This window comes from Mustela nigripes, chromosome 9 (assembly GCF_022355385.1).
Source record: "Mustela nigripes isolate SB6536 chromosome 9, MUSNIG.SB6536, whole genome shotgun sequence".
In the NCBI taxonomy this organism is placed as follows: domain Eukaryota; kingdom Metazoa; phylum Chordata; class Mammalia; order Carnivora; family Mustelidae; genus Mustela; species Mustela nigripes.
Window position 1 is genome coordinate 34979856 of NC_081565.1, and position 18329 is coordinate 34998184.

Here is an 18329-nt window from a genome sequence, read left to right on the forward strand (position 1 = left end):
CGCCTCCTCCTCCTCCGGGAGCCGCCTCCGTCGCCGCCACCGCCACTGCTGCCGCCGGCCGGGGCCCAGTCAGCGCCCGCCGCCGGAGTCGAGTCGCAGTCGGAGCCGCTGCCCGCGGCCCCGCCATGAGCGGAAGCGCCGCCGCCGCGGTTGCCGCCGCCGCCGCCTCAGCAGCTGCGGCCGCCGCGCACTTCCAGCCTCAGTCGTCGTCTCCCAGGCCGGGCGCCGCCGAGCTCGGGCCCCTGCGACGCCCGCGCCCCCCGCCGCCGCCGCCCCGGCCCGAGCCAGCCGCTGCCGGCCGTCTCAGCCCTCCGGGCCACGGGCCTCTCCGGGCGAGCGCCCAGGGTGGCGGCGCCTGCGGCCGAGCGCCGGGAGCAGGTACGGGGTCCAGGAACCGGCCGGGCGGGGAGGGGCGTGGGTTGGTTTTGGGGGTGGGGGGGACCCAGAGGCGTGCGGTCTAGGGGGAGCGTAGGGGGTGGAGCGTTGTCCGGGTTAGCTTTGTCCGACCCCGGAGCCCCTGTGAGCCCTGTGGCCCCGTCGAGCCGAGCGGCTCACAAAGCGTTTTCCCACCCGGTGCGTAGCCCCCTCCCTTAGGGTGGGCAGGGCAGGACCTCTTTAGGTCTCCGCTTGGCGGAGGAGGAAACCGAGGCGTTCAGGGGAAGTGACTTACCCAAGGTCACGTAGCCGGTGAGAGTCGTATCCTGGCTAGGACCCAGGGCCACCCAGAGCCGGCGCGGGCCCGGAGCAGGGGGGCTGGGAGGAGGAAGAGCCCCTAGCCCCGGAGACCCGAGAGACATAGATCCGGAGGAGGGGGCGCTAGGCCCTGCTCTCAGACACGCCCACCCAACGCTTTTTAGGTAGGCTTAAGAAATGGGATCAATTGCGGGGTGGGACAGAGGAGCTGGGGCCGCTTTGGGGGCTTGGTGGTACCCTGGGGAACCGATTTGGGGAGTCTCAGGGGGAAAGAGTCGTATGGGGAGGGTGTAGTCTTTGGGAGAGGGCTTTCTTGAGTGAATGGGGCAGAGCTTCGGAAACTTCTCATCGTGGGGACCGTTTGGTCTCTGCCAGGCCACCATTGCCCGGACTAAACCAAACCAGCTGAAATTAATAGGAGGGAGGCCTTCCCGCTTTTGTGGAGACACCCTCAAGGTGTCTGTTTTCGTGAAATTGTCGAAGTTTCGTTTGTGCCCCAAACAGAAGTGCTATAAGGCCCTAGTAAAAAGCATTTCTGCTGTAGAAGGCTGAATTAGTTTTTTCCCGGGTGGTCTGGATCTGTCACCCATGAAGAGCCCCTAGAGAGCAGCTACCCCAAGCGTGAAGGGGGAAGGAGGCGGGGAGGATTGGGACAAGTCACCCGCCGGCCTGGTATGTTAGGCAGGGCCCTATACTATATGGGACTCCCATTTTCCTTTCGGGTGTGGGTTCCTCAATGTATGGTTTTGACTGTGGATGCATCTTGGAAAGGGAAGGAGCAGAGAGCACTTGGGAGTCCTAGAGACAGCGAGAGCGAGCGAGCAATGAAGAGGTTTCTGTGGCGCTGGGAAATAGAAGCTGTAGAATGGGGGAAAAGACGATATTTAGTCATTGCGGGGGATGGGAGATGAAAGGATTTCCGAGGGGAAGGGGGCAGTGTCTAGTCCTGAGAAAAGTTGGGATGTTTCAAAGAAGGAGCCAAGGGTGATGAGTTTGAAAGGAGTCTGTTAGAGGTGGATGGTATCTTAAAGGTTGAGTAATAGGTATTGGTCTGCAACAATCACTTCATTTTCTTCTAGTAAAGACAGTTGTACTTTCATATAAATGTTTAGCCTTCTCATTCCCCATCCCCCATTCTCTCTCCTGTTCTAAGGCTGTTGGCTCTCAGTATTGTCTTGGAAGTAAGGCTTGACAAAAGAGGGAAGGGGAAGACTAATTAGCAAATGCATTAATTAGGGCCCTTTGTCCTAAATGATTCCATGTTTAAGTCAGCTGTTTTCTTCCTGCCCTCCTGCACTTAGGCTTTCCAGCTGTGGTGGCTGTTGGACGGGTGCTGTGGAATAACTGCTGTGATTTAGACAAGATAGGTTCGATTTTTCTTAAAAAATGGAGGAAAACCTATTTGACAAAGATGTATAAAAACTTGAAAATTTTCTGGTCAAAGATTTTAATCAGGAAAATGCAAATGGAAACAATATTGAGGTGCCATTTCACACCCATCAGACTGGCAAAATTTAAATGCTGTGATAACCAAGTGTTAGTGAGCTTGTGGGGAAATCAAAAGTTTATTTCCTGTTAGTGGGAGTGTAAATGAATACAACCACCTTGGAGAGTAGTGTGGTGATGTATTATTGGAGAGCTAATATACCTACTTACCCAAAATGTCTGTTTCTGGCTCTGAGAAATCCTAGTACAAGTGTCCAAGAAAGAAATACAAGCATTCTGCTTGCAGCTTAAATGGCCACCAGCACGGGAAGTGCATAAATTGTTAGATAGTCCCATGCGCTTGAGTCTTAACAGCAATGAAAAATAAACTATAGCCACATGCATTAAAATGATGGAATCTCACAAACATAATATGGGGTGGGGGAACAGGTTACAGAATTCTTAACAAAATGTTTTCACTTTTATAAAATCTGAAAACATGCAAAATAATGTTTGTGGCTATGTGCATATATGGTAATAGTACAAAAACATGCAACAACTAACATCAAGTTCAGAGTAGAGATTATCTCTGGAAACAGAAGACAAGGAATGAGATTGGACAGGGCTACACCGAGGGTGTTAATAATATCTAATATTCTGTTACTAAGAAATCTGAATCAGATAATTGCAAATTAGGATTTGCTTATTTTGGGTGTAGGGTCAGAGATTCAGTATCTTATTTTAAATATTTTTCAGATGTTTGAAATATTTCTTACATGCAAAAAATTTGCTTGTTTATAGAGTGCAGGATTTTTGTCTCATAATGATGAAACTCTTGCTACAGACTCCGGTCCCACACAGCCTATTAGGCATGCAGGCTGGTGATCTTTTCTCACCTTTTTCTGATCTGCGAAGCCTAGTATATTGCACTGGATGACTTTTATTTTGGAACTGCTGATAGGCATGGAGGATTTCTCAGTCTTTCTAAATTTTCTAGTGGACCTAGGTCAGCAGTTTGAGCTTTGTCAAAATATAAATGCCCCAGGACGTTCAGACTTTTCTGTTGTAGGGAGAGCCCCAGAAATCTGATTTTGAAAAAGTTCCCCAGTAGATTCTGATGGCCACTAAAATTTGACACTAAAATTTGAGAGCCACTGCCTTCGGCTCCTGTCTCTGGACTGTACTCCATCTCAACTTTGCCCTATAGGCTACCTTCTCTTGCCCCTCCTGCATGACTAGGACTGATTTGGGCCCATGTGATACTTAGCTCTTTTGTAGGGCATAAAAGAATGATAGGGTTGGAAGCTGTTGAGTGTTAAGCCCTTTATAATGGGGACATAGTCCTCTTATTTTCATGCAGGTAGCTAAGGGGCCCACTGCCCACCAAGGCTATTTATCAGGTTTTATAAACTTTAACCACTGGTGTCACAATATGGGGTTTTATAATTAGGATGGGAGCAAAAAAAAAAGGGGGGGGGGCTTTCAGAAGGAAAACCCAGAAAATTCGGAGAAAGGAAACCCCCAACAGTAAATGTATGTGATTGTGCCTTTTTCCACAGATAATGGTGATTGTTTTATTGCTTTAGCTTATGACATTGATTTAGATTTCAGCTATTGAATCTACATTCAAAGATTAGGGTCTCAGATAACAACTGATTATCCCCCTCAAGATGGAAGAATTTCCTTTCTCCAAATTTGATAGTTTTACTTATCTGCCAGACCCTTTTTGCTCTAGTCCTGATATGTTTAGAAATGAATTTATATTCACAGATGTGAGGACTTCTGGTAATGAGATTTGTGAAATGCCTGTTTTGGGGAAGGTTCTTCTCTCAGGAACCCTGCTTTTGGAAGTGCAGTACTTCTCCAGGTAGACTGCTGCAGGGCTGCTGTGTTGGGTTGTATGGGTTGTGCCCAACCTGAGGTCACCTGTTTTGTGTGGTGAGTGGGAGTGGAAATTCATTTGTGCTCCACTTACCAAATGAGCATTTTGTAGGGGGGCCTGGGTGGCTCATTTGGCTGAGTGTCCGACTCTTGGTTTCTACTCAGGTCCTGATCTCAGAGTTGTGAGATTGGTCCTTGCATCGGTATCCAACCTTAGTGTAGAGTCTGCTTAAGATTCTTTCTCCCTCTCCCTCTGCCCCTCCCAACCCTGGGCTCTCACTCTCCCTCCTCTATCTTTGTCTCCCTCAAATGAATTAATAAATCTTAAAAAAAAAAAGCATTTCTTGTGGAAATGCGTCCCCTCAGAGAGGGGACACCCTTTTCTAATTCCCATCAAGTGTTTCATGAACTAGCATGGCCTTGCAACTTTGGAAGGCTTTGTCCCAGGCAGCTTTGTTGGTCCATGTGTAATGAACTATGCCATCCATAGTTAAGGACTTTGTGAAGAGGGCATGTCAGTTTTGGGCTTTGAGCTCTGAGAATTTTGTCCACATGAACTTTTCAATGGAAGGAACCTATCCCCTCTCCCCTGGCTTTTCATCACCCTGTTCGTTTGAACCAAGATTCCAGCTTAAAATGGTAAAATTTGTTATGGAGCTGGAGAAATAGGCTCAATTTTGAAAGTACCGTTATTTATGAAAAGACAGAATGAGAGAAATATTAAAAGGACAAAAGCATCTGGTAATTGAAGACGAGAAAGTAGTTATGCACCACATTTGTTCTTGCATTCTTGGAGTGTTCACTTTGAGGGGGAAATACAATGTTTTCTTCCTATTCCCCCTACACAAGCATTCCTCAATTTCTTAAGACCTGAGGCTTTTTAGCCAATTTTGAAAATATTTACCCATTTGTATTTTCCATTAAGTGGTTGTTTACGCTTCCTGCTGTTTTATTTTTTTCTTGGAGTGAGAGGAGGAGGGTAGTGCTGAACCAAGGACGAGACTGGACTTCCTACTGCTTTTGCAAATAATGGCAGTGTGTTTTTCAGAACTGTTGTCATGGAAGAGTGCTGTTCTGCGGACTCAAGGGAGAGGTACATTTGAAGTGGTTTCTGTTGTCTTTTTTATTATCATTTTTAAACATGATCGAGGGTGATGGTTACAGAGTTCCATTGTGCTTTTGCTGCTGTCTTGAAGGGAGTTTTTTTTTTTTCTTAATATTTTATTTATTTATTTGACACAGAGAGACACAGGGAGAGAAGGAACGCAATCAGGGGGAGTGGGAGGAGGAGAAGCAGGCTTCCCGCTGAGCAGGGAGCCTGATGTAGGCTTGATCTCAGGGCCCTGGGATCATGACCTGAGCCAAAGGCAGATGCTTAACAACTGAGCCACCCAGGCACCTCAGGTTTTTTGTTTTTTTTTTAAAAGAAAATCTGTTTAAAAATGTTTGACAAAAATAGTCTTAATGCCCACACAAGGAAAATAAACAGTTCTCACCTATGGGCCTTACCCAAAGCAGTTTGAATTTTTTTCCCCCCAGTTCTGTTTAAAGGGATTGGGCAGGTGGAGGAAGAGAATGATGGGATTATACTGGAGTTTTATCAGTGACTCCAGTCTTGATATGGAAAACTATCACTGTATTGTCTGCTATTGTGATAAAGTATGTGTAGAAGTAAGGGAGAGATTGGGAGTTTTGATGTATGTAATGATTTGACCCCGTTGAAAGAAAAAGCAGAGGAAAGAAGTGGTAAGAGGAAGAAATATAAGAGAGTAGCAAGCAATTAAATAGGACATTTTGTAGTGTTTTTGGAATGTTCTTGGAGTTGAAAGTTACCTGTCCGTATCCGTTCTGCTTTAGCACCTTTGGTTTTAGTGTGTGAAGATGGTGCTTACTGATCTTCACTTCAAACCCGTTTTATTGTCAAGGAGCTGGAAAGTGAGCAGTTTTGAAGACTAGGCTGAGGTGGGAGGCTAGGCTAAAAGCAAAAACAAGTATCCATTTTGTAATTGCTTTTGTAAATAGGAGTTGAGACTCATAATTAAAAAAAGTATTTTTCATTTGGCTTTTAGGCTATCTTATTTAAAAATTGTTCTAATACATATGTCTTCTATGTAGGTTTTTGTTGCTGCCTCAGTACATATTTGAGCACCTACTGGGTGCACAATCCTAGTACCAACCACTGGTCCATGGGGGCGATGCCTTCATTTTCCGAGACTTTTTCATTACCTGAGGTGCTGCTTCTGCTTGTGCTTTCTTTTCTCCCTTTTATCCTGCCTCCTTCTCCCTGGTCTTTGGGCTTGGTGGGGGTCCACCGATCTGTCGGGTGATCTTACCACACGTGAGGGGTGCAGAGGCCTCTCAGAACCTTTTGACTGGGCGCCCTTCAGTAACACCCCTCAGACAGTTTTGAGCTAGACTTGAGGGCCATCATAGCGGCCCCACCGCCTCTTCCTTCTCTGCCGCCTGTGTTGCCACCACCCACCCTTCGCTGTGGAGCCTGGAAGGCGCCCCCCTCACCCCCAATCATACAAAGAGTCTTTGTGCTTGGAGGATGTTCTAAAGGCGGGATCACTGCAATTATAATTCCCCAAGCACAACCAAGTAATGGGGGCAGGCAGGGTAAAGATGGTATCCAAGTTCTCGTTGGTAGGGAGAAGTCAGGCAGGGATTAAAAATCATCTGGAGACAGTACCAAAATGGATAATGGAGCGTTGTTGGTAGTGCTAGTGGGAATGTGTTTAATTGAATACATTTCACTTCAGATTTTTAAATTCTAATACTCAAAAGATATTTGAAGCTTTAAAAAGCAAAAGACAGCCTGAACTTTTTTTTAGTTTTTTTAATCTAAAATTATATAACAAAATCACTTTAGAAGAAGGTATATAGAAATCACAGTATACTTTGCTTTATGTTTATGATGCCAGAGTGACTGATTGCCTACGAAAGCCAAATACATATCTTACTTACTATCCAGGGGGTGCTTTTACTAATCCAGCTCTTTTTGTTTATTTCCAAAAGTAAGCTCTGACTGACATTTTTGGGAAGCTCCTTCTACCACAAGAAGAAAATCAGTGCGGGAAAATGTGCTTAATAAATTCTTAGATCAACCATCCCATGTCATGATGTGCTTCCAAGTTCTATTGGTAATCTCTTAGTGAAGACTTTTTTCTTACTGTGTCTTTTTCTTCTAAAGATTTTATTTATTTGTTTCACACACACACACACACACACACACACACACACACAGTGAGCACAAGCAGGGAGAGCAGCAGAGGGAGAGAGAGAGAGAGAGAAGCAGGCTCTTCGTCGAGCATGGAGCCCAATGGGGGACTCCATCCCAGGATGCTGGGATCATGACCTGAGCTGAAGGCAGACTCTTAACTGACTCAGCCACCCAGATTCCCTTACGATGTTAACTATTAGTGTATTGCTCTGATTAGTGTCTCAAATAGACTTTCTTGTTTTTCTAAAAAGAAGTACACCAGACAATTGACAGCAGAGGTTATCTTTAGACTTTAGGATAGTGGACTTCAGTCCTCTCCAGGTAAGGGGAGAAGATCCTTTTTGTTGTCATGATGAGCATTGACATCTGTGCTGAGTAAAGCAGCCAGGGACTGTGTACTCTATATGGAAAGCTATAGGTACTGTAAGCTGGCCCTTCATCTAATTACTTGTTGGAATCAGGTCAAGAGTTGGACATTTATTTTTACTGTTTAGTGTGATTGTTGTCCTGTTGGAGGAACTCTCCCTTTTTTTATTGACAGAAGTGTGCAATGTGATGATTGATAAATGAATACATTTTGAAATGATGACCACAGTCACGTTTATTAATACAACTATCACCTCATATAGTTACTTTTTTTTTTGTGAGAATGTTTTAGCGCTCTCAGCAAATCTCAAGAATATGAGGTATTCTTAACTTAGTCACCATGTTCTACATTAGATTCTCAGAACTTTTCATTGAAGACTTGTGCCTTTGACCAGCATCTTCCCATTTCCCTACTTCCCAGATCCTGGTAACCACCATTCTGCTCTCTTTCTGTGAGTTTGACTTTTTAAATTAAAAACGTTTTTACTTTTTTTTTTTTTTTTAAGATTTTATTTATTTATTTGACAGACAGAGATCACAAGTAGGCAGAGAAGCAGGCAGAGAGAGAGGAGGAAGCAGGCTACCCACTGAGCAGAGAGCCCGATGCGGGGCTCGATCCCATGACCCTGGGATCATGACCTGAGTCGAAGGCAGAGGCTTTAACCCACTGAGCCACCCAGGCGCCCCTACTTTTTTTTTTTTTTTTAAAGATTCCACGTATAAGTGAGATAGTTGTGCATTTGTACTCTCTGGCTTATTTCACTTAACATTATGTCCTCCAGATTCATCCATGTTGTCACAAATGGCAGGATTTCCTTCTTTCTAATGGCTGAATAATTCTCTTGTACCTATATTCCAAATCTTCCTTCATCCATTCATTTGTTGGACACTTAGGTCCCTGTCTTAGCTGTTGTGAGGAACACTGCAAAGAACATGGGAGTACAGCTAGCTTGAAGAAATCAACCTTAAATTAACCTTCACATAAGACTACTGGGTAATCTATTACAAAGATATTGCTGATTCGAACCTTAGAAAAGACTACTAAATTGACAGCTAAATTTTACGAGATTTAAAAATAAACAAGGATTGGGGCGCCTGGGTGGCTCAGTGGGTTAAGCCGCTGCCTTCGGCTCAGGTCATGATCCCAGCATCCTGGGATCGAGTCCCACATCAGGCTCTCTGCTCAGCGGGGAGCCTGCTTCCCTCTCTCTCTGCCTGCCTTTCCATCTACTTGTGATTTCTCTCTGTCAAATAAATAAATAAAATCTTTAAAAAAAAAAAAATAAACAAGGATGGGGCACCTGGGTTGCTCAGTGGGTTAAAGCCTCTGCCTTCAACTCAGGTCGTGATCCCGGGGTCCTGGGATTGAGCCCTGCATTGGGCTCTCTGCTTCAGCGGGGAGCGTGCTTTCTGGTCTCTCTCTGCCTGCTGCTCTGCCTACTTGTGATCTCTGTCTGTCAAATAAATAAATAAAATCTTAAAAAAAAAAAAAAGAAACCCAAACAAGGATCTATTTTATATGCTTTCAATGAAAAGTAAGATTGATCTCCCCCTCCTGACCCACAGTGTTTTAGGCAAGTACCTTGTTCAGCAGTGACTTTATTTTAGCTTAATTATAAACTGTTATTTGGCTACTTTATTTACTTCATTTATAATAGTTATTTACTTTGGGCAGTAACCTCTGACTTCTTACTTCACTGCTCTCTAGTGGCCACTGAAAGTAATGATAAAACGTTTATTGAATGCCTACTGTGTATCAGGCAGTGAGGATTTCAGATACAATTCAGATAGGAAACTGATAGATTCTGACCGTATGTTAGCAGAAAAAAAATGCATTTTTGGGTATCCTAACCCTTAATAAAAGGGGAGAGAACATCAAAATTGCATTAACAATAGTGATATATAACCATGATAATTAATGTTGCTAAAGCACAGATCTAACCGGACCAAAAATTTACATGGTTGCCTTCGAAGTAAAAGAAATATTTTTTCATCTGGCATTCAAGACCAGCGTAGTTGGGTCTTTATTATTTCAATCTCTACTATTTTTCCTCATGAATATTATTCTCCAGGGAAATAGGATGCCCTGTCATCATATGTGTATCACTTTTTGACTTATTTCTTTGATTTTTCAGCTTGGAATGCCTTCAGTTTTTCCAAATCCAACTTTTTTTTTTATATCTAGGTGGTTTTTTTAATATCTGGGTAGTAGTTGTCATTTATTGTGTGCAAAGCTCTGTTCGGAGTGCTTACCTGGATTAATTCATTTAATTTGCGCTAGGGTCCTTTAAGGTTGATGCTATTATTATCCTTATTGTGCAGATGAAGAAACTGGAACACAGAGAGGTTAAATAACTTGCTAGAGATGATGCAGCTATTAAGAGTGTTATCTGGGATATGAACTCAAGCTGTCTAGTTCCAGAGTCTGTATTTTTAGCCATCATGCTTTACTGGATCTCTTTTTTTTTTTAAGCAAACTTAGCGGTTAGTTTTGGTAATAAGAGGTTGAATGTAAGCAAAGGTGATCGCTGCTTTAGCCACTAAAAAGAATTCATAGTCTTTAGTTTTTAACTTTGCTCCTGAGAAATATACTCTTTTTTTTTAAGTTCTGAATTATTGCATTAGGATTATTTAATTGATTTTTTAAAGTCATTCATTACTTTTTTACATAAGGAGTAGGAGTACCTGCATTGGTGGGTGGATCGGCATTAGAATAGGCATATTTAAATCCCTTCTTAGAAAATCTCTTATGTTCTATGAACCTGAACATTAAGGTTTTAACTGAGTACTTGTTTGAGCACTTAAGCGGATAAAAAAATTCTCAAGGGAAAATTTGGCCCTACTCGGAGGAACTTCTGAATTTCACCTTTTTGTGGATATGGATATCTTCCCACCAAATATCTCAAGAGTGGATGTTAGACTTCTTTTTAGTCCTTTTTTTTTTTTTAAGCCTTCTTAATTTCCATAATAAATTGATTTGTCACAAGCTAAAGCATAAACATATCTATTCAGTAGCATAGAATATGAACATTTCAGGTATTAGTTGGAGATGCTAATATGTTGGGTTGATGCTGTCTGAGACAGTTGGATTATTTGAGGAAGATAATGTGGCATTGTGGTTACCAACGGAACTACTTCAAAATTGATTGGAATGTTTGTTAAAAATTCTGTGTGTAGGTGACCTAGAATTAGAACTTGAGATTGAGGGACGCCTGGGTGGCTCAGTTGGTTAAGCAGCTGCCTTCGGCTCAGGTCATGATCCCAGCATCCTGGGATCGAGTCCCACATCGGGCTCCTTGCTCGGCAGGGAGCCTGCTTCTCCCTCTGCTTCTGCCTGCCATCCTGCCTGCCTGTGCTCGCTCTCTCCCCCTCTCTCTCTCTGATAAATAAATAAAATCTTAAAAAAAAAAAAAAGAACTTGAGATTGAGTAAATTTCCTTATAAACAGTTATAGGTGATGTTTCTAATACCGTTTGATTTATACTGTAGGCTTAATAGGCATTGGTGGGCCATCAGTTTAGAAAATGTACTGTGGGAAAATGAGATTCTAAGGTCAAAACCAGGTACAGTACTTACATACTTTTGGAACATGGCCTCTTTTTGAGTGGAGCACTGCCAACAGTCTTTCTTTCCTATTTTGCTTTGGATACCAAGAAAGGAAGGCGGAATTCTTCACTTTTCAGATTACTAAGGGATATGGAATTAATTTATCAGAGGAAGATATTCTTTCTTTTCAGACGGGATAAAGACTGGCTAATCCACATAATTGAGGAATTTACACTCATTTACTTGTTTGGGTTTCTTTAAAACCCTTAGTTTTAGAACAAATCAAGAGTTACGTTTGGGAGCTCCAATTGAAGACATTATTGTTGACTATGTTTGCTATACGTCAAGAATGAGTCATGAATTCCTCTGATTTAATTATCCAGTGGGTTTTTTTTTTTTAATTGTGCGTGTATTGTTGAAAACAAATTATTTCTATTTTATGATATTTTTGAGCCTTAAATAAAAGCTATATTGTGTGCTAAAAAAAGAAAAAAAAACAAAAAACCAAAAAACCAACAAAGGCAACAAGTCAAAAGATTTGCCTTCTTAAAAATGAATGTGTGCAACTTACGACGTTATTAATTTCTTTTTTTTATTAATGATATTTATTTATTTGACAGATCACAAGTAGGCAGAAAGGCAGACAGAGAGAGAGGGGAGAAGCAGGTTTCCTGCTGAGCAGAGAACCTGATGCTGGGCTCAATTCCAGGACCCTGAGATCATGACCTGAACCCAGGCACCCCCTTTATTAATTTCTATGTTAAGGTCAAAACGAAAGTCAGAATTTGACTCTAGAATGTTTAGAGTCTATACATACTTTGAGTCTTAACTTTTGGTAGAACAAAATCTTCTAAAAAATGAACTCTGAGGGGCGCCTGGGTGGCTTAGTGGGTTAAAGTCTCTGCCTTTGGCTCGGGTCATGATCTAAGAGTCCTGGGATCGAGCCCCGCATTGGGCTCTCTGTTCAGCAGGGAGCCTGTTTCCTCCTCTCTCTCTCTGCCTGCCTCTCTGCCTACTTGTGATCTCTGTCTGTCAAATAAATAAATAAAATCTTAAAAAAAAAAATGAACTCTGATTCAACTGACATAAGTGATTTTAATTTAACATAAACAGTTTTTTGGGGTGGGGATAGAAATCAAACTAGTTTTGCCTTACCAAAATCTTTCTCTAGCACATTGGAGATGTGAATATCACGTTTCCTTTTGAAGTATAATTATTTGATAGAATAGTTATGTTATTTTTCCTGGTGCTATGTAGTTAAAATCCCAGGGCCTAAATTTATTTTAAAGTTTGAATAAAACTTTTGTTTCTATTGAAGAAAAGTTACCAAATTGAAAAGGGGTTTTGAGGGACACCTGGGTCGCTCAGTTGGTTAAGCATCTGCTTTTGGCTCAGGTCATGGTCCCAGGGTCCTGGGATTGAGTCCTGTGTGGTACTCCCTGCTCTGTGGGGAGCCTGCTTCTCCCTCTCCCTCTGCTGCTCTCCCTGCTTGTGCTCACTCTCTGGCTCTCTCTCTCGAATAAATAAATGAAATCTTAAACAAAAAGGGGTGCTTTCAAGATTTTAATTCCAAATTGAAAAGGGGCTTTAGAAATCTTGGAATTAAAATTGCTTTTAAGGAGGGAGAGGCAAATCAAATTGGATATGGGCCCCCACACAATTGTCTGTGCTACTTCCTGGGTCAGGAGAGCTCAGAGAGGGGGGCTGTGTTGCAGTAGGGCAGGGCGTAAACCTGGTAGGAACTAGAAGTGAAACTGGAAGTGCCTTTAAAACAAAACAAAACAAAACAAAACAAAACAAAAACCACAGCAAAAAACCCAGATTGTTGTATTAGATGGAGTCAGGCTGGATTGAGCAGTGAGGCTGTGATTCTCAAGCACAAATGTGTATGTAGTACCCCTTGGCAGATTTCCTGATTAAGTCAACATGTTTGCATTTGACTCTGGACAGACCTTAGTCTCAATGGAGGAAAACGAGAGAAGAGCAAAGGGAGGGGCTGAGGCAGGGGCTTTAAGGTGCAGGTTCTGGAAGAAAATTAAAAAAAAAAAAAAAAAGGAAAGAAAGGGGGAAAAGGGAAGAAGAAAAGAAAGAAAAAAAAAAGAGAAGGATTTCTGAGCCTTTGAGAGAGATAGCAGGAAGTTAAAGGTGGAATTCTGGGGACATTTCTGCTCTCCACAAGCTGTATGGAGGTGAAGGCTGTGGCTTAGATGTGGTGGATAAGTAGATTTAGAGTTGTTGGTAAAGGTATCTTTGTTGGAACAGAAAAGATATATCACTGTGGTTTGTTTTAAAACAATAGAACTCACTACAATGTTAGCAATACAAAGGTAACCAGTCTTAACATAATTTTATTACGCCTAGGGTTAAAATTGAAATTCACTTATTTTAAAAGAAAAATGAGAACTTACAGTTGACTTACAGTTGACAGGAGCATTACATTTCCAGGGTGGTTTAATGGTAGTTATGTGCCATCCATCACAAACAAAAGTTGACAATGCTAACATGCTCTGGTTAACTAGGACATGCACTGCTAACGTTTTTCCCTCGGGAGTGATAGGTTCAAATTCAAAGACATTAGACATTGCTCTTTCTGCTGGCCTCTCCCCTTCCCATCTCCAGAACCATTCATAGATGCTCTGTGTGGATGGATGTGTGTCTAGTATGGATTGAGATAGGGCTCATGGCTCTGAAGGAGTCCAGCATCTCTCACACTTTAATGCATTACCTGGGAATCTTGCCAAAATGCAGATGTCTAGCAAGGTGATAGTGGAGTAGCTTGGAATAGCCAGGAGGTGGAGTAGTGGCTCCCAGATGTAAGCCTGTGTGACAGGCATTCGAAGGGCTGGTTGAAAGAAAGACTACTTGGCCCTACCTTCCTGAGCTTTTGATTCACCTCACTAGGGTGGGGCCTGATATTTTGCATTTTAAACAAATTTCTAGGTGATGCTAGTGCAGCTGGGGAGAGTATATTTTGAGATCTCCTGAGATAGAATATAATTAATATTGAGGAGAATCAAACCATCTGTCTTGGGTCTTGAACATTATTTTATAACTGAAAACGGTGAAGAAAAGTTTGCTGCTAAGAGTAAATAATTAATACTGTTCATGGTGAAATAGGTAATGAGAATGAAGGAGTGCACTTGTGATAACCACCACCGGGTGTAGTAGGAAGTGTTGAGCCACTTGAAACAAATACTACACTGTATGTTAACTAACTGGAATTTAAATAAAATTTAAAAAAAATGCTGTTCATGTTAGGCAGATAACACCTCATTAAATAATTCTGTGTTTTATTGTGGTGAGTATATGTCTCTGTCTAGAAAATATCCCCGGTAGACCCAGCCAAATGGTAAGAAAGATGATTACTTCTGGAGAAGGATCCAGCATTATGGAGGATGGGATTTTAGCTTTCTTTATGAGGTTTTAATTTTTACTGAAGAGATTGTATTTCTATTTATGTAATTAATTTTAAAAAGGGATAAGAAACTGGGCCAGATAGCTTCCCATTTACTTCTCCAGATCTGTCCTCCACCCTGTTCTACCTGGCTCTCTGCCCCAGGGAAAGAGCTCCCAGATCCTTTGGCTTCTTACTGGGTTCAGCCTTAGGAGATTTGGAGGAAAGGAGAATGAAGTCAGAATATTTATACCTTCTGTTCTCGTGGTAGCCTGCATTTTATTACCTGGGTTTTAGGAATCACTGTCTCCTGTCTTTTTTGGGGGCCAGAGCAATAATTGTCATTGCTCTTCTACCCTCTCTGATTTTTGTAGGTCTCACCTAATTTAGTAATTACTCCTTTTACAAACAGACCCCTTTCAGTTTATTCTAATTTGAGTTTGTCATCTCTTTTCTCTGTTGGAAGCCTAGGTGATGGACCCTCTAGTCCTGTTCCTCTCTTTACTGTATTTTCCTGTTTATTTAACACCCACCCCACCCCATCCTCTCCCCTATAATCCCAGGGGTAGTGACAGTACTATTTTGGTAGGTGTAACCTTTCAGACAATTTTTGTACATAGCGTGGCTCTAAAATACATACACACATTTAACATACGAGGAATCATAATTCATTTCCTATTGAATAAATTCTTTTTTCATACTACATTATGACCATCTTTTTTTTTTTTTTTTTGAGATTTACTTATTTCAGAGGCAGCGCAGGGGCGAGGGGCAGAGGAAGAGGGAGAATCTCTAGCTGAGCTTGGAACCCTGAGATCATGACCTGGGCTCAAATCAAGAGTTGGATGCTTAACTGACTGAGCCACCCAGACACTCCACATTGTGACCATCTTTCCATATCAGTATAATCTACCTCATGATTAGTAGCTGTATACCATTTCATTAATTTGGTATGCACAAAGCACAATTTAAATAGTTCCTTATATATTTAACATGATAGTTTATTTATTAATTATTATTATTTTAAAAATATTTTATTTATTTATGAGAGACAAAGAGAGGCAGAGGAAGAAGCAGAATTCCTGCAGAGCAGGGAGCCTGATGTGGGACTTAATGCTGGGACCCTGGCATCATGACCCGAGCTGAAGGTAGCTTAACAGCCACCCAGGCTCCCCTTAACATAATAGTTTTAATTATATACTGGATTTCCGTTAGTGCTTGATCTGTTTCTGCATTCTGTTCTATTGATCTGTCTCTGTTTTGGCACCAATATGATACATTTTACTGATTGTAGTTTTATAGAGCTGAATTCTTGGTAGGGCAAATCCTCATAGATTTCTGTTTTGGAGAAGATTTTGGCTTTCATCACATACTTTTTTCCCCTTCCAGATAACAGTTTTTAAAAGTATTTGTTAGGATTCCTTCAAATCCCATTGATACCTTAATTGGAAACGTATTCGTGAAGTTTTGTAGTTTAATTTGCATTTGTCAATGTATTTCACATTCTTTTTGCTTTTGACAGTGGGGCATTTTCATCATATTTCTGGAGTTTTGCTGATGTTAGAAAAAGCTGTTGGTTTTTGTATATTTATTTAAAAACCTTCCTATTTCCTAAGCTCTTGTAATAGTTTTTAGTAATTTTTCACAGGTTTTTCTTGGATATTCCACTTGGACAACTTTTTTGGACAACGATTTTGTCAGCTTTCTTAATCCGTTTTTTTTTTTTTTAAGATTTTATATATTTATTTAACACAGAGAGAGAGAGATCACAAGTAGACAGGCAGGTGGAAAGAGAGGGGGAAGCAGGCTCCCCGCTGAGCAGAGAGCTTGATGTGGGGCTGGATCCCAGGACCCTGAGATCATGACCTGAGCCGAAGGCAGAGGCTTTAACCCACTGAGCCACCCAGGCGCCCCTTGGTTGTTATTTTTTAAAAAATGATTTGTCTTTTATTATTTTCGTATTTTTCTGTGTTTTTGTATACTGATTAAGGAATTTCTTTTTTAAAAGATTTTATTTGAGAGAGTGAGAGAGAGTGCTCTCTCATCATGCATGTTTGTGGAGGAGGGGTGGAGGAGGAGGGAGAAGAAGACTTCCTGGTGAGCAGGGAGCCATATGTGGGGCTTGATTTCAGGCTCCTGAGATCACGACTTGAGTCAAAGGCAGACGCTTAACCTGATGAGTCACCCCGATTCAGGAATTTCTGTTCTCATCTTTATTGAAATCTTTCTGTATGCCTTAAAAGTTTTTAAAAAATGTATATGTTTATTCTTACTACAAAATGCACATGGCAAAAAATTCAAACATTACAGAAATATGTATCAGACAAAATAAAATGTCTCTTTATTCGAAATCTTGAGAGATCAATGAGAACAAATTGATGTATATATTTCAGTGTTTTTGTTATGCACGTATGAGTTATAAAAAATGGGACCATACTATATATATTATTTTGTAACTTGGTTGTTTTTCAACATTATGTCTTGGACCTCTTTCCAAATAAGAATTTATAGATCTAGTTTTTCTTTTTTAAAATCTTTATTTGACAAACAATAGACACATAGCAACATTCACATCTTCTGAGTTTGCAGCTCAATGAATCATCACAATGTGAACACACATGTGTAACCAGTAATCAGGTCAAGAAATAAAATATGGCAAGTATCCCAAGAGCTTCCCATTGTGCCTCTCTATCTCATACTTTTTTTTTTTTTTAAGATTTTATTTGTTTATTTGACAGACAGAGATCACAAGCAGGCAGAGAGGCAGGCAGAGAGAGAGAGAGGGAAGCAAGCTCGCTGCTGAGCAGAGAGCCCGATACGGGACTTGATCCCAGGACCCTGAGATCATGACCTGAGCCGAAAGCAGCGGCTCAACCCACTGGGCCACCCAGGTGCCCTCTCTATGTCATACTTTTAAAAAATTTAACAGCTTTCTTGAGATACAACACACATACCATACAGTTCACCTGTATGAAGTATAAAATTCAACATGTGTGGTGTATTGGTATATTCACAATTGTGCAGCTATCACCACTATCTCTTTTTTTTTTTAATTAAGATTTTTATTTATTTGACAGAGAGAGATCACAGGTAGGCAGAAAGGCAGGCAGAGAAAGAAGAGGAAGCAGGCTCCCTGCCGAGCAGAGAGCCTGACGCAGGGCTCGATCCCAGGATCCTGAGATCATGACCCGAGCCGAAGGCAGAGTCCTAACCCACTGAGCCACCCAGGCGCCCCTAACACCACTATCTAATTCTAGAATCTTGCATCACCCCAGAAAGAAACCCTGTACTCATTGGCAATCATTCTTCATTTCCTCCTACCCCAGTGGTAGGCAACAACTAATCTGTCTCTAGGATTTTCCATTCTGGAGCTTTTATGTAAGTGGAATCATACAACATATGGTCTTTTATGACTGTCTTCTTTCTCTTAGCATAATGTTTTCATGGTCATCCATGTTATACCAGTGTTTCATCCCTTTTTATGGCCAATTAATTGTATGAGTATACTGTATTTTATTTATCCATTAATCAATTAATGGACCTTTAGGTTGTACCACTTTTGAATTATTATGAATAATGCTGCTATGAACATTTGTGCACTAGATTTTATGTGGACATATGTTTACATTTCTCTTAGAAACACATACACACATACACACACCCCAAGAGTGGAATTACTAGGTCTAGTAATTCTAACCTTTTAAGGGACTGCCAAACTTTCCCAGGTTGGTTGCAGCATTTCATTTTTCATTTCCAGCAGCAATGTAGGAAAATCCTAAATCCTTCACATATCATCAACAC

At 41.5% G+C, this 18329-nt stretch overlaps 1 protein-coding gene across 3 annotated transcripts in view; it reads left to right on the plus strand.

The window, feature by feature from the left end:
* Positions 1–279: 279 nt before the first annotated feature.
* The window catches only part of RNF38 (ring finger protein 38), a 139371-nt gene continuing 121321 nt past the window's right edge, over positions 280–18329 (plus strand). For 2 of the 3 annotated variants that reach the window (XM_059411314.1, XM_059411317.1), the window contains exon 1: positions 280–378. The gene's annotated coding sequence lies outside the window, so the exon portion shown is untranslated. The remainder of the gene's footprint in view (positions 379–18329) is intronic. The other variant, XM_059411313.1, reaches the window with a different exon arrangement.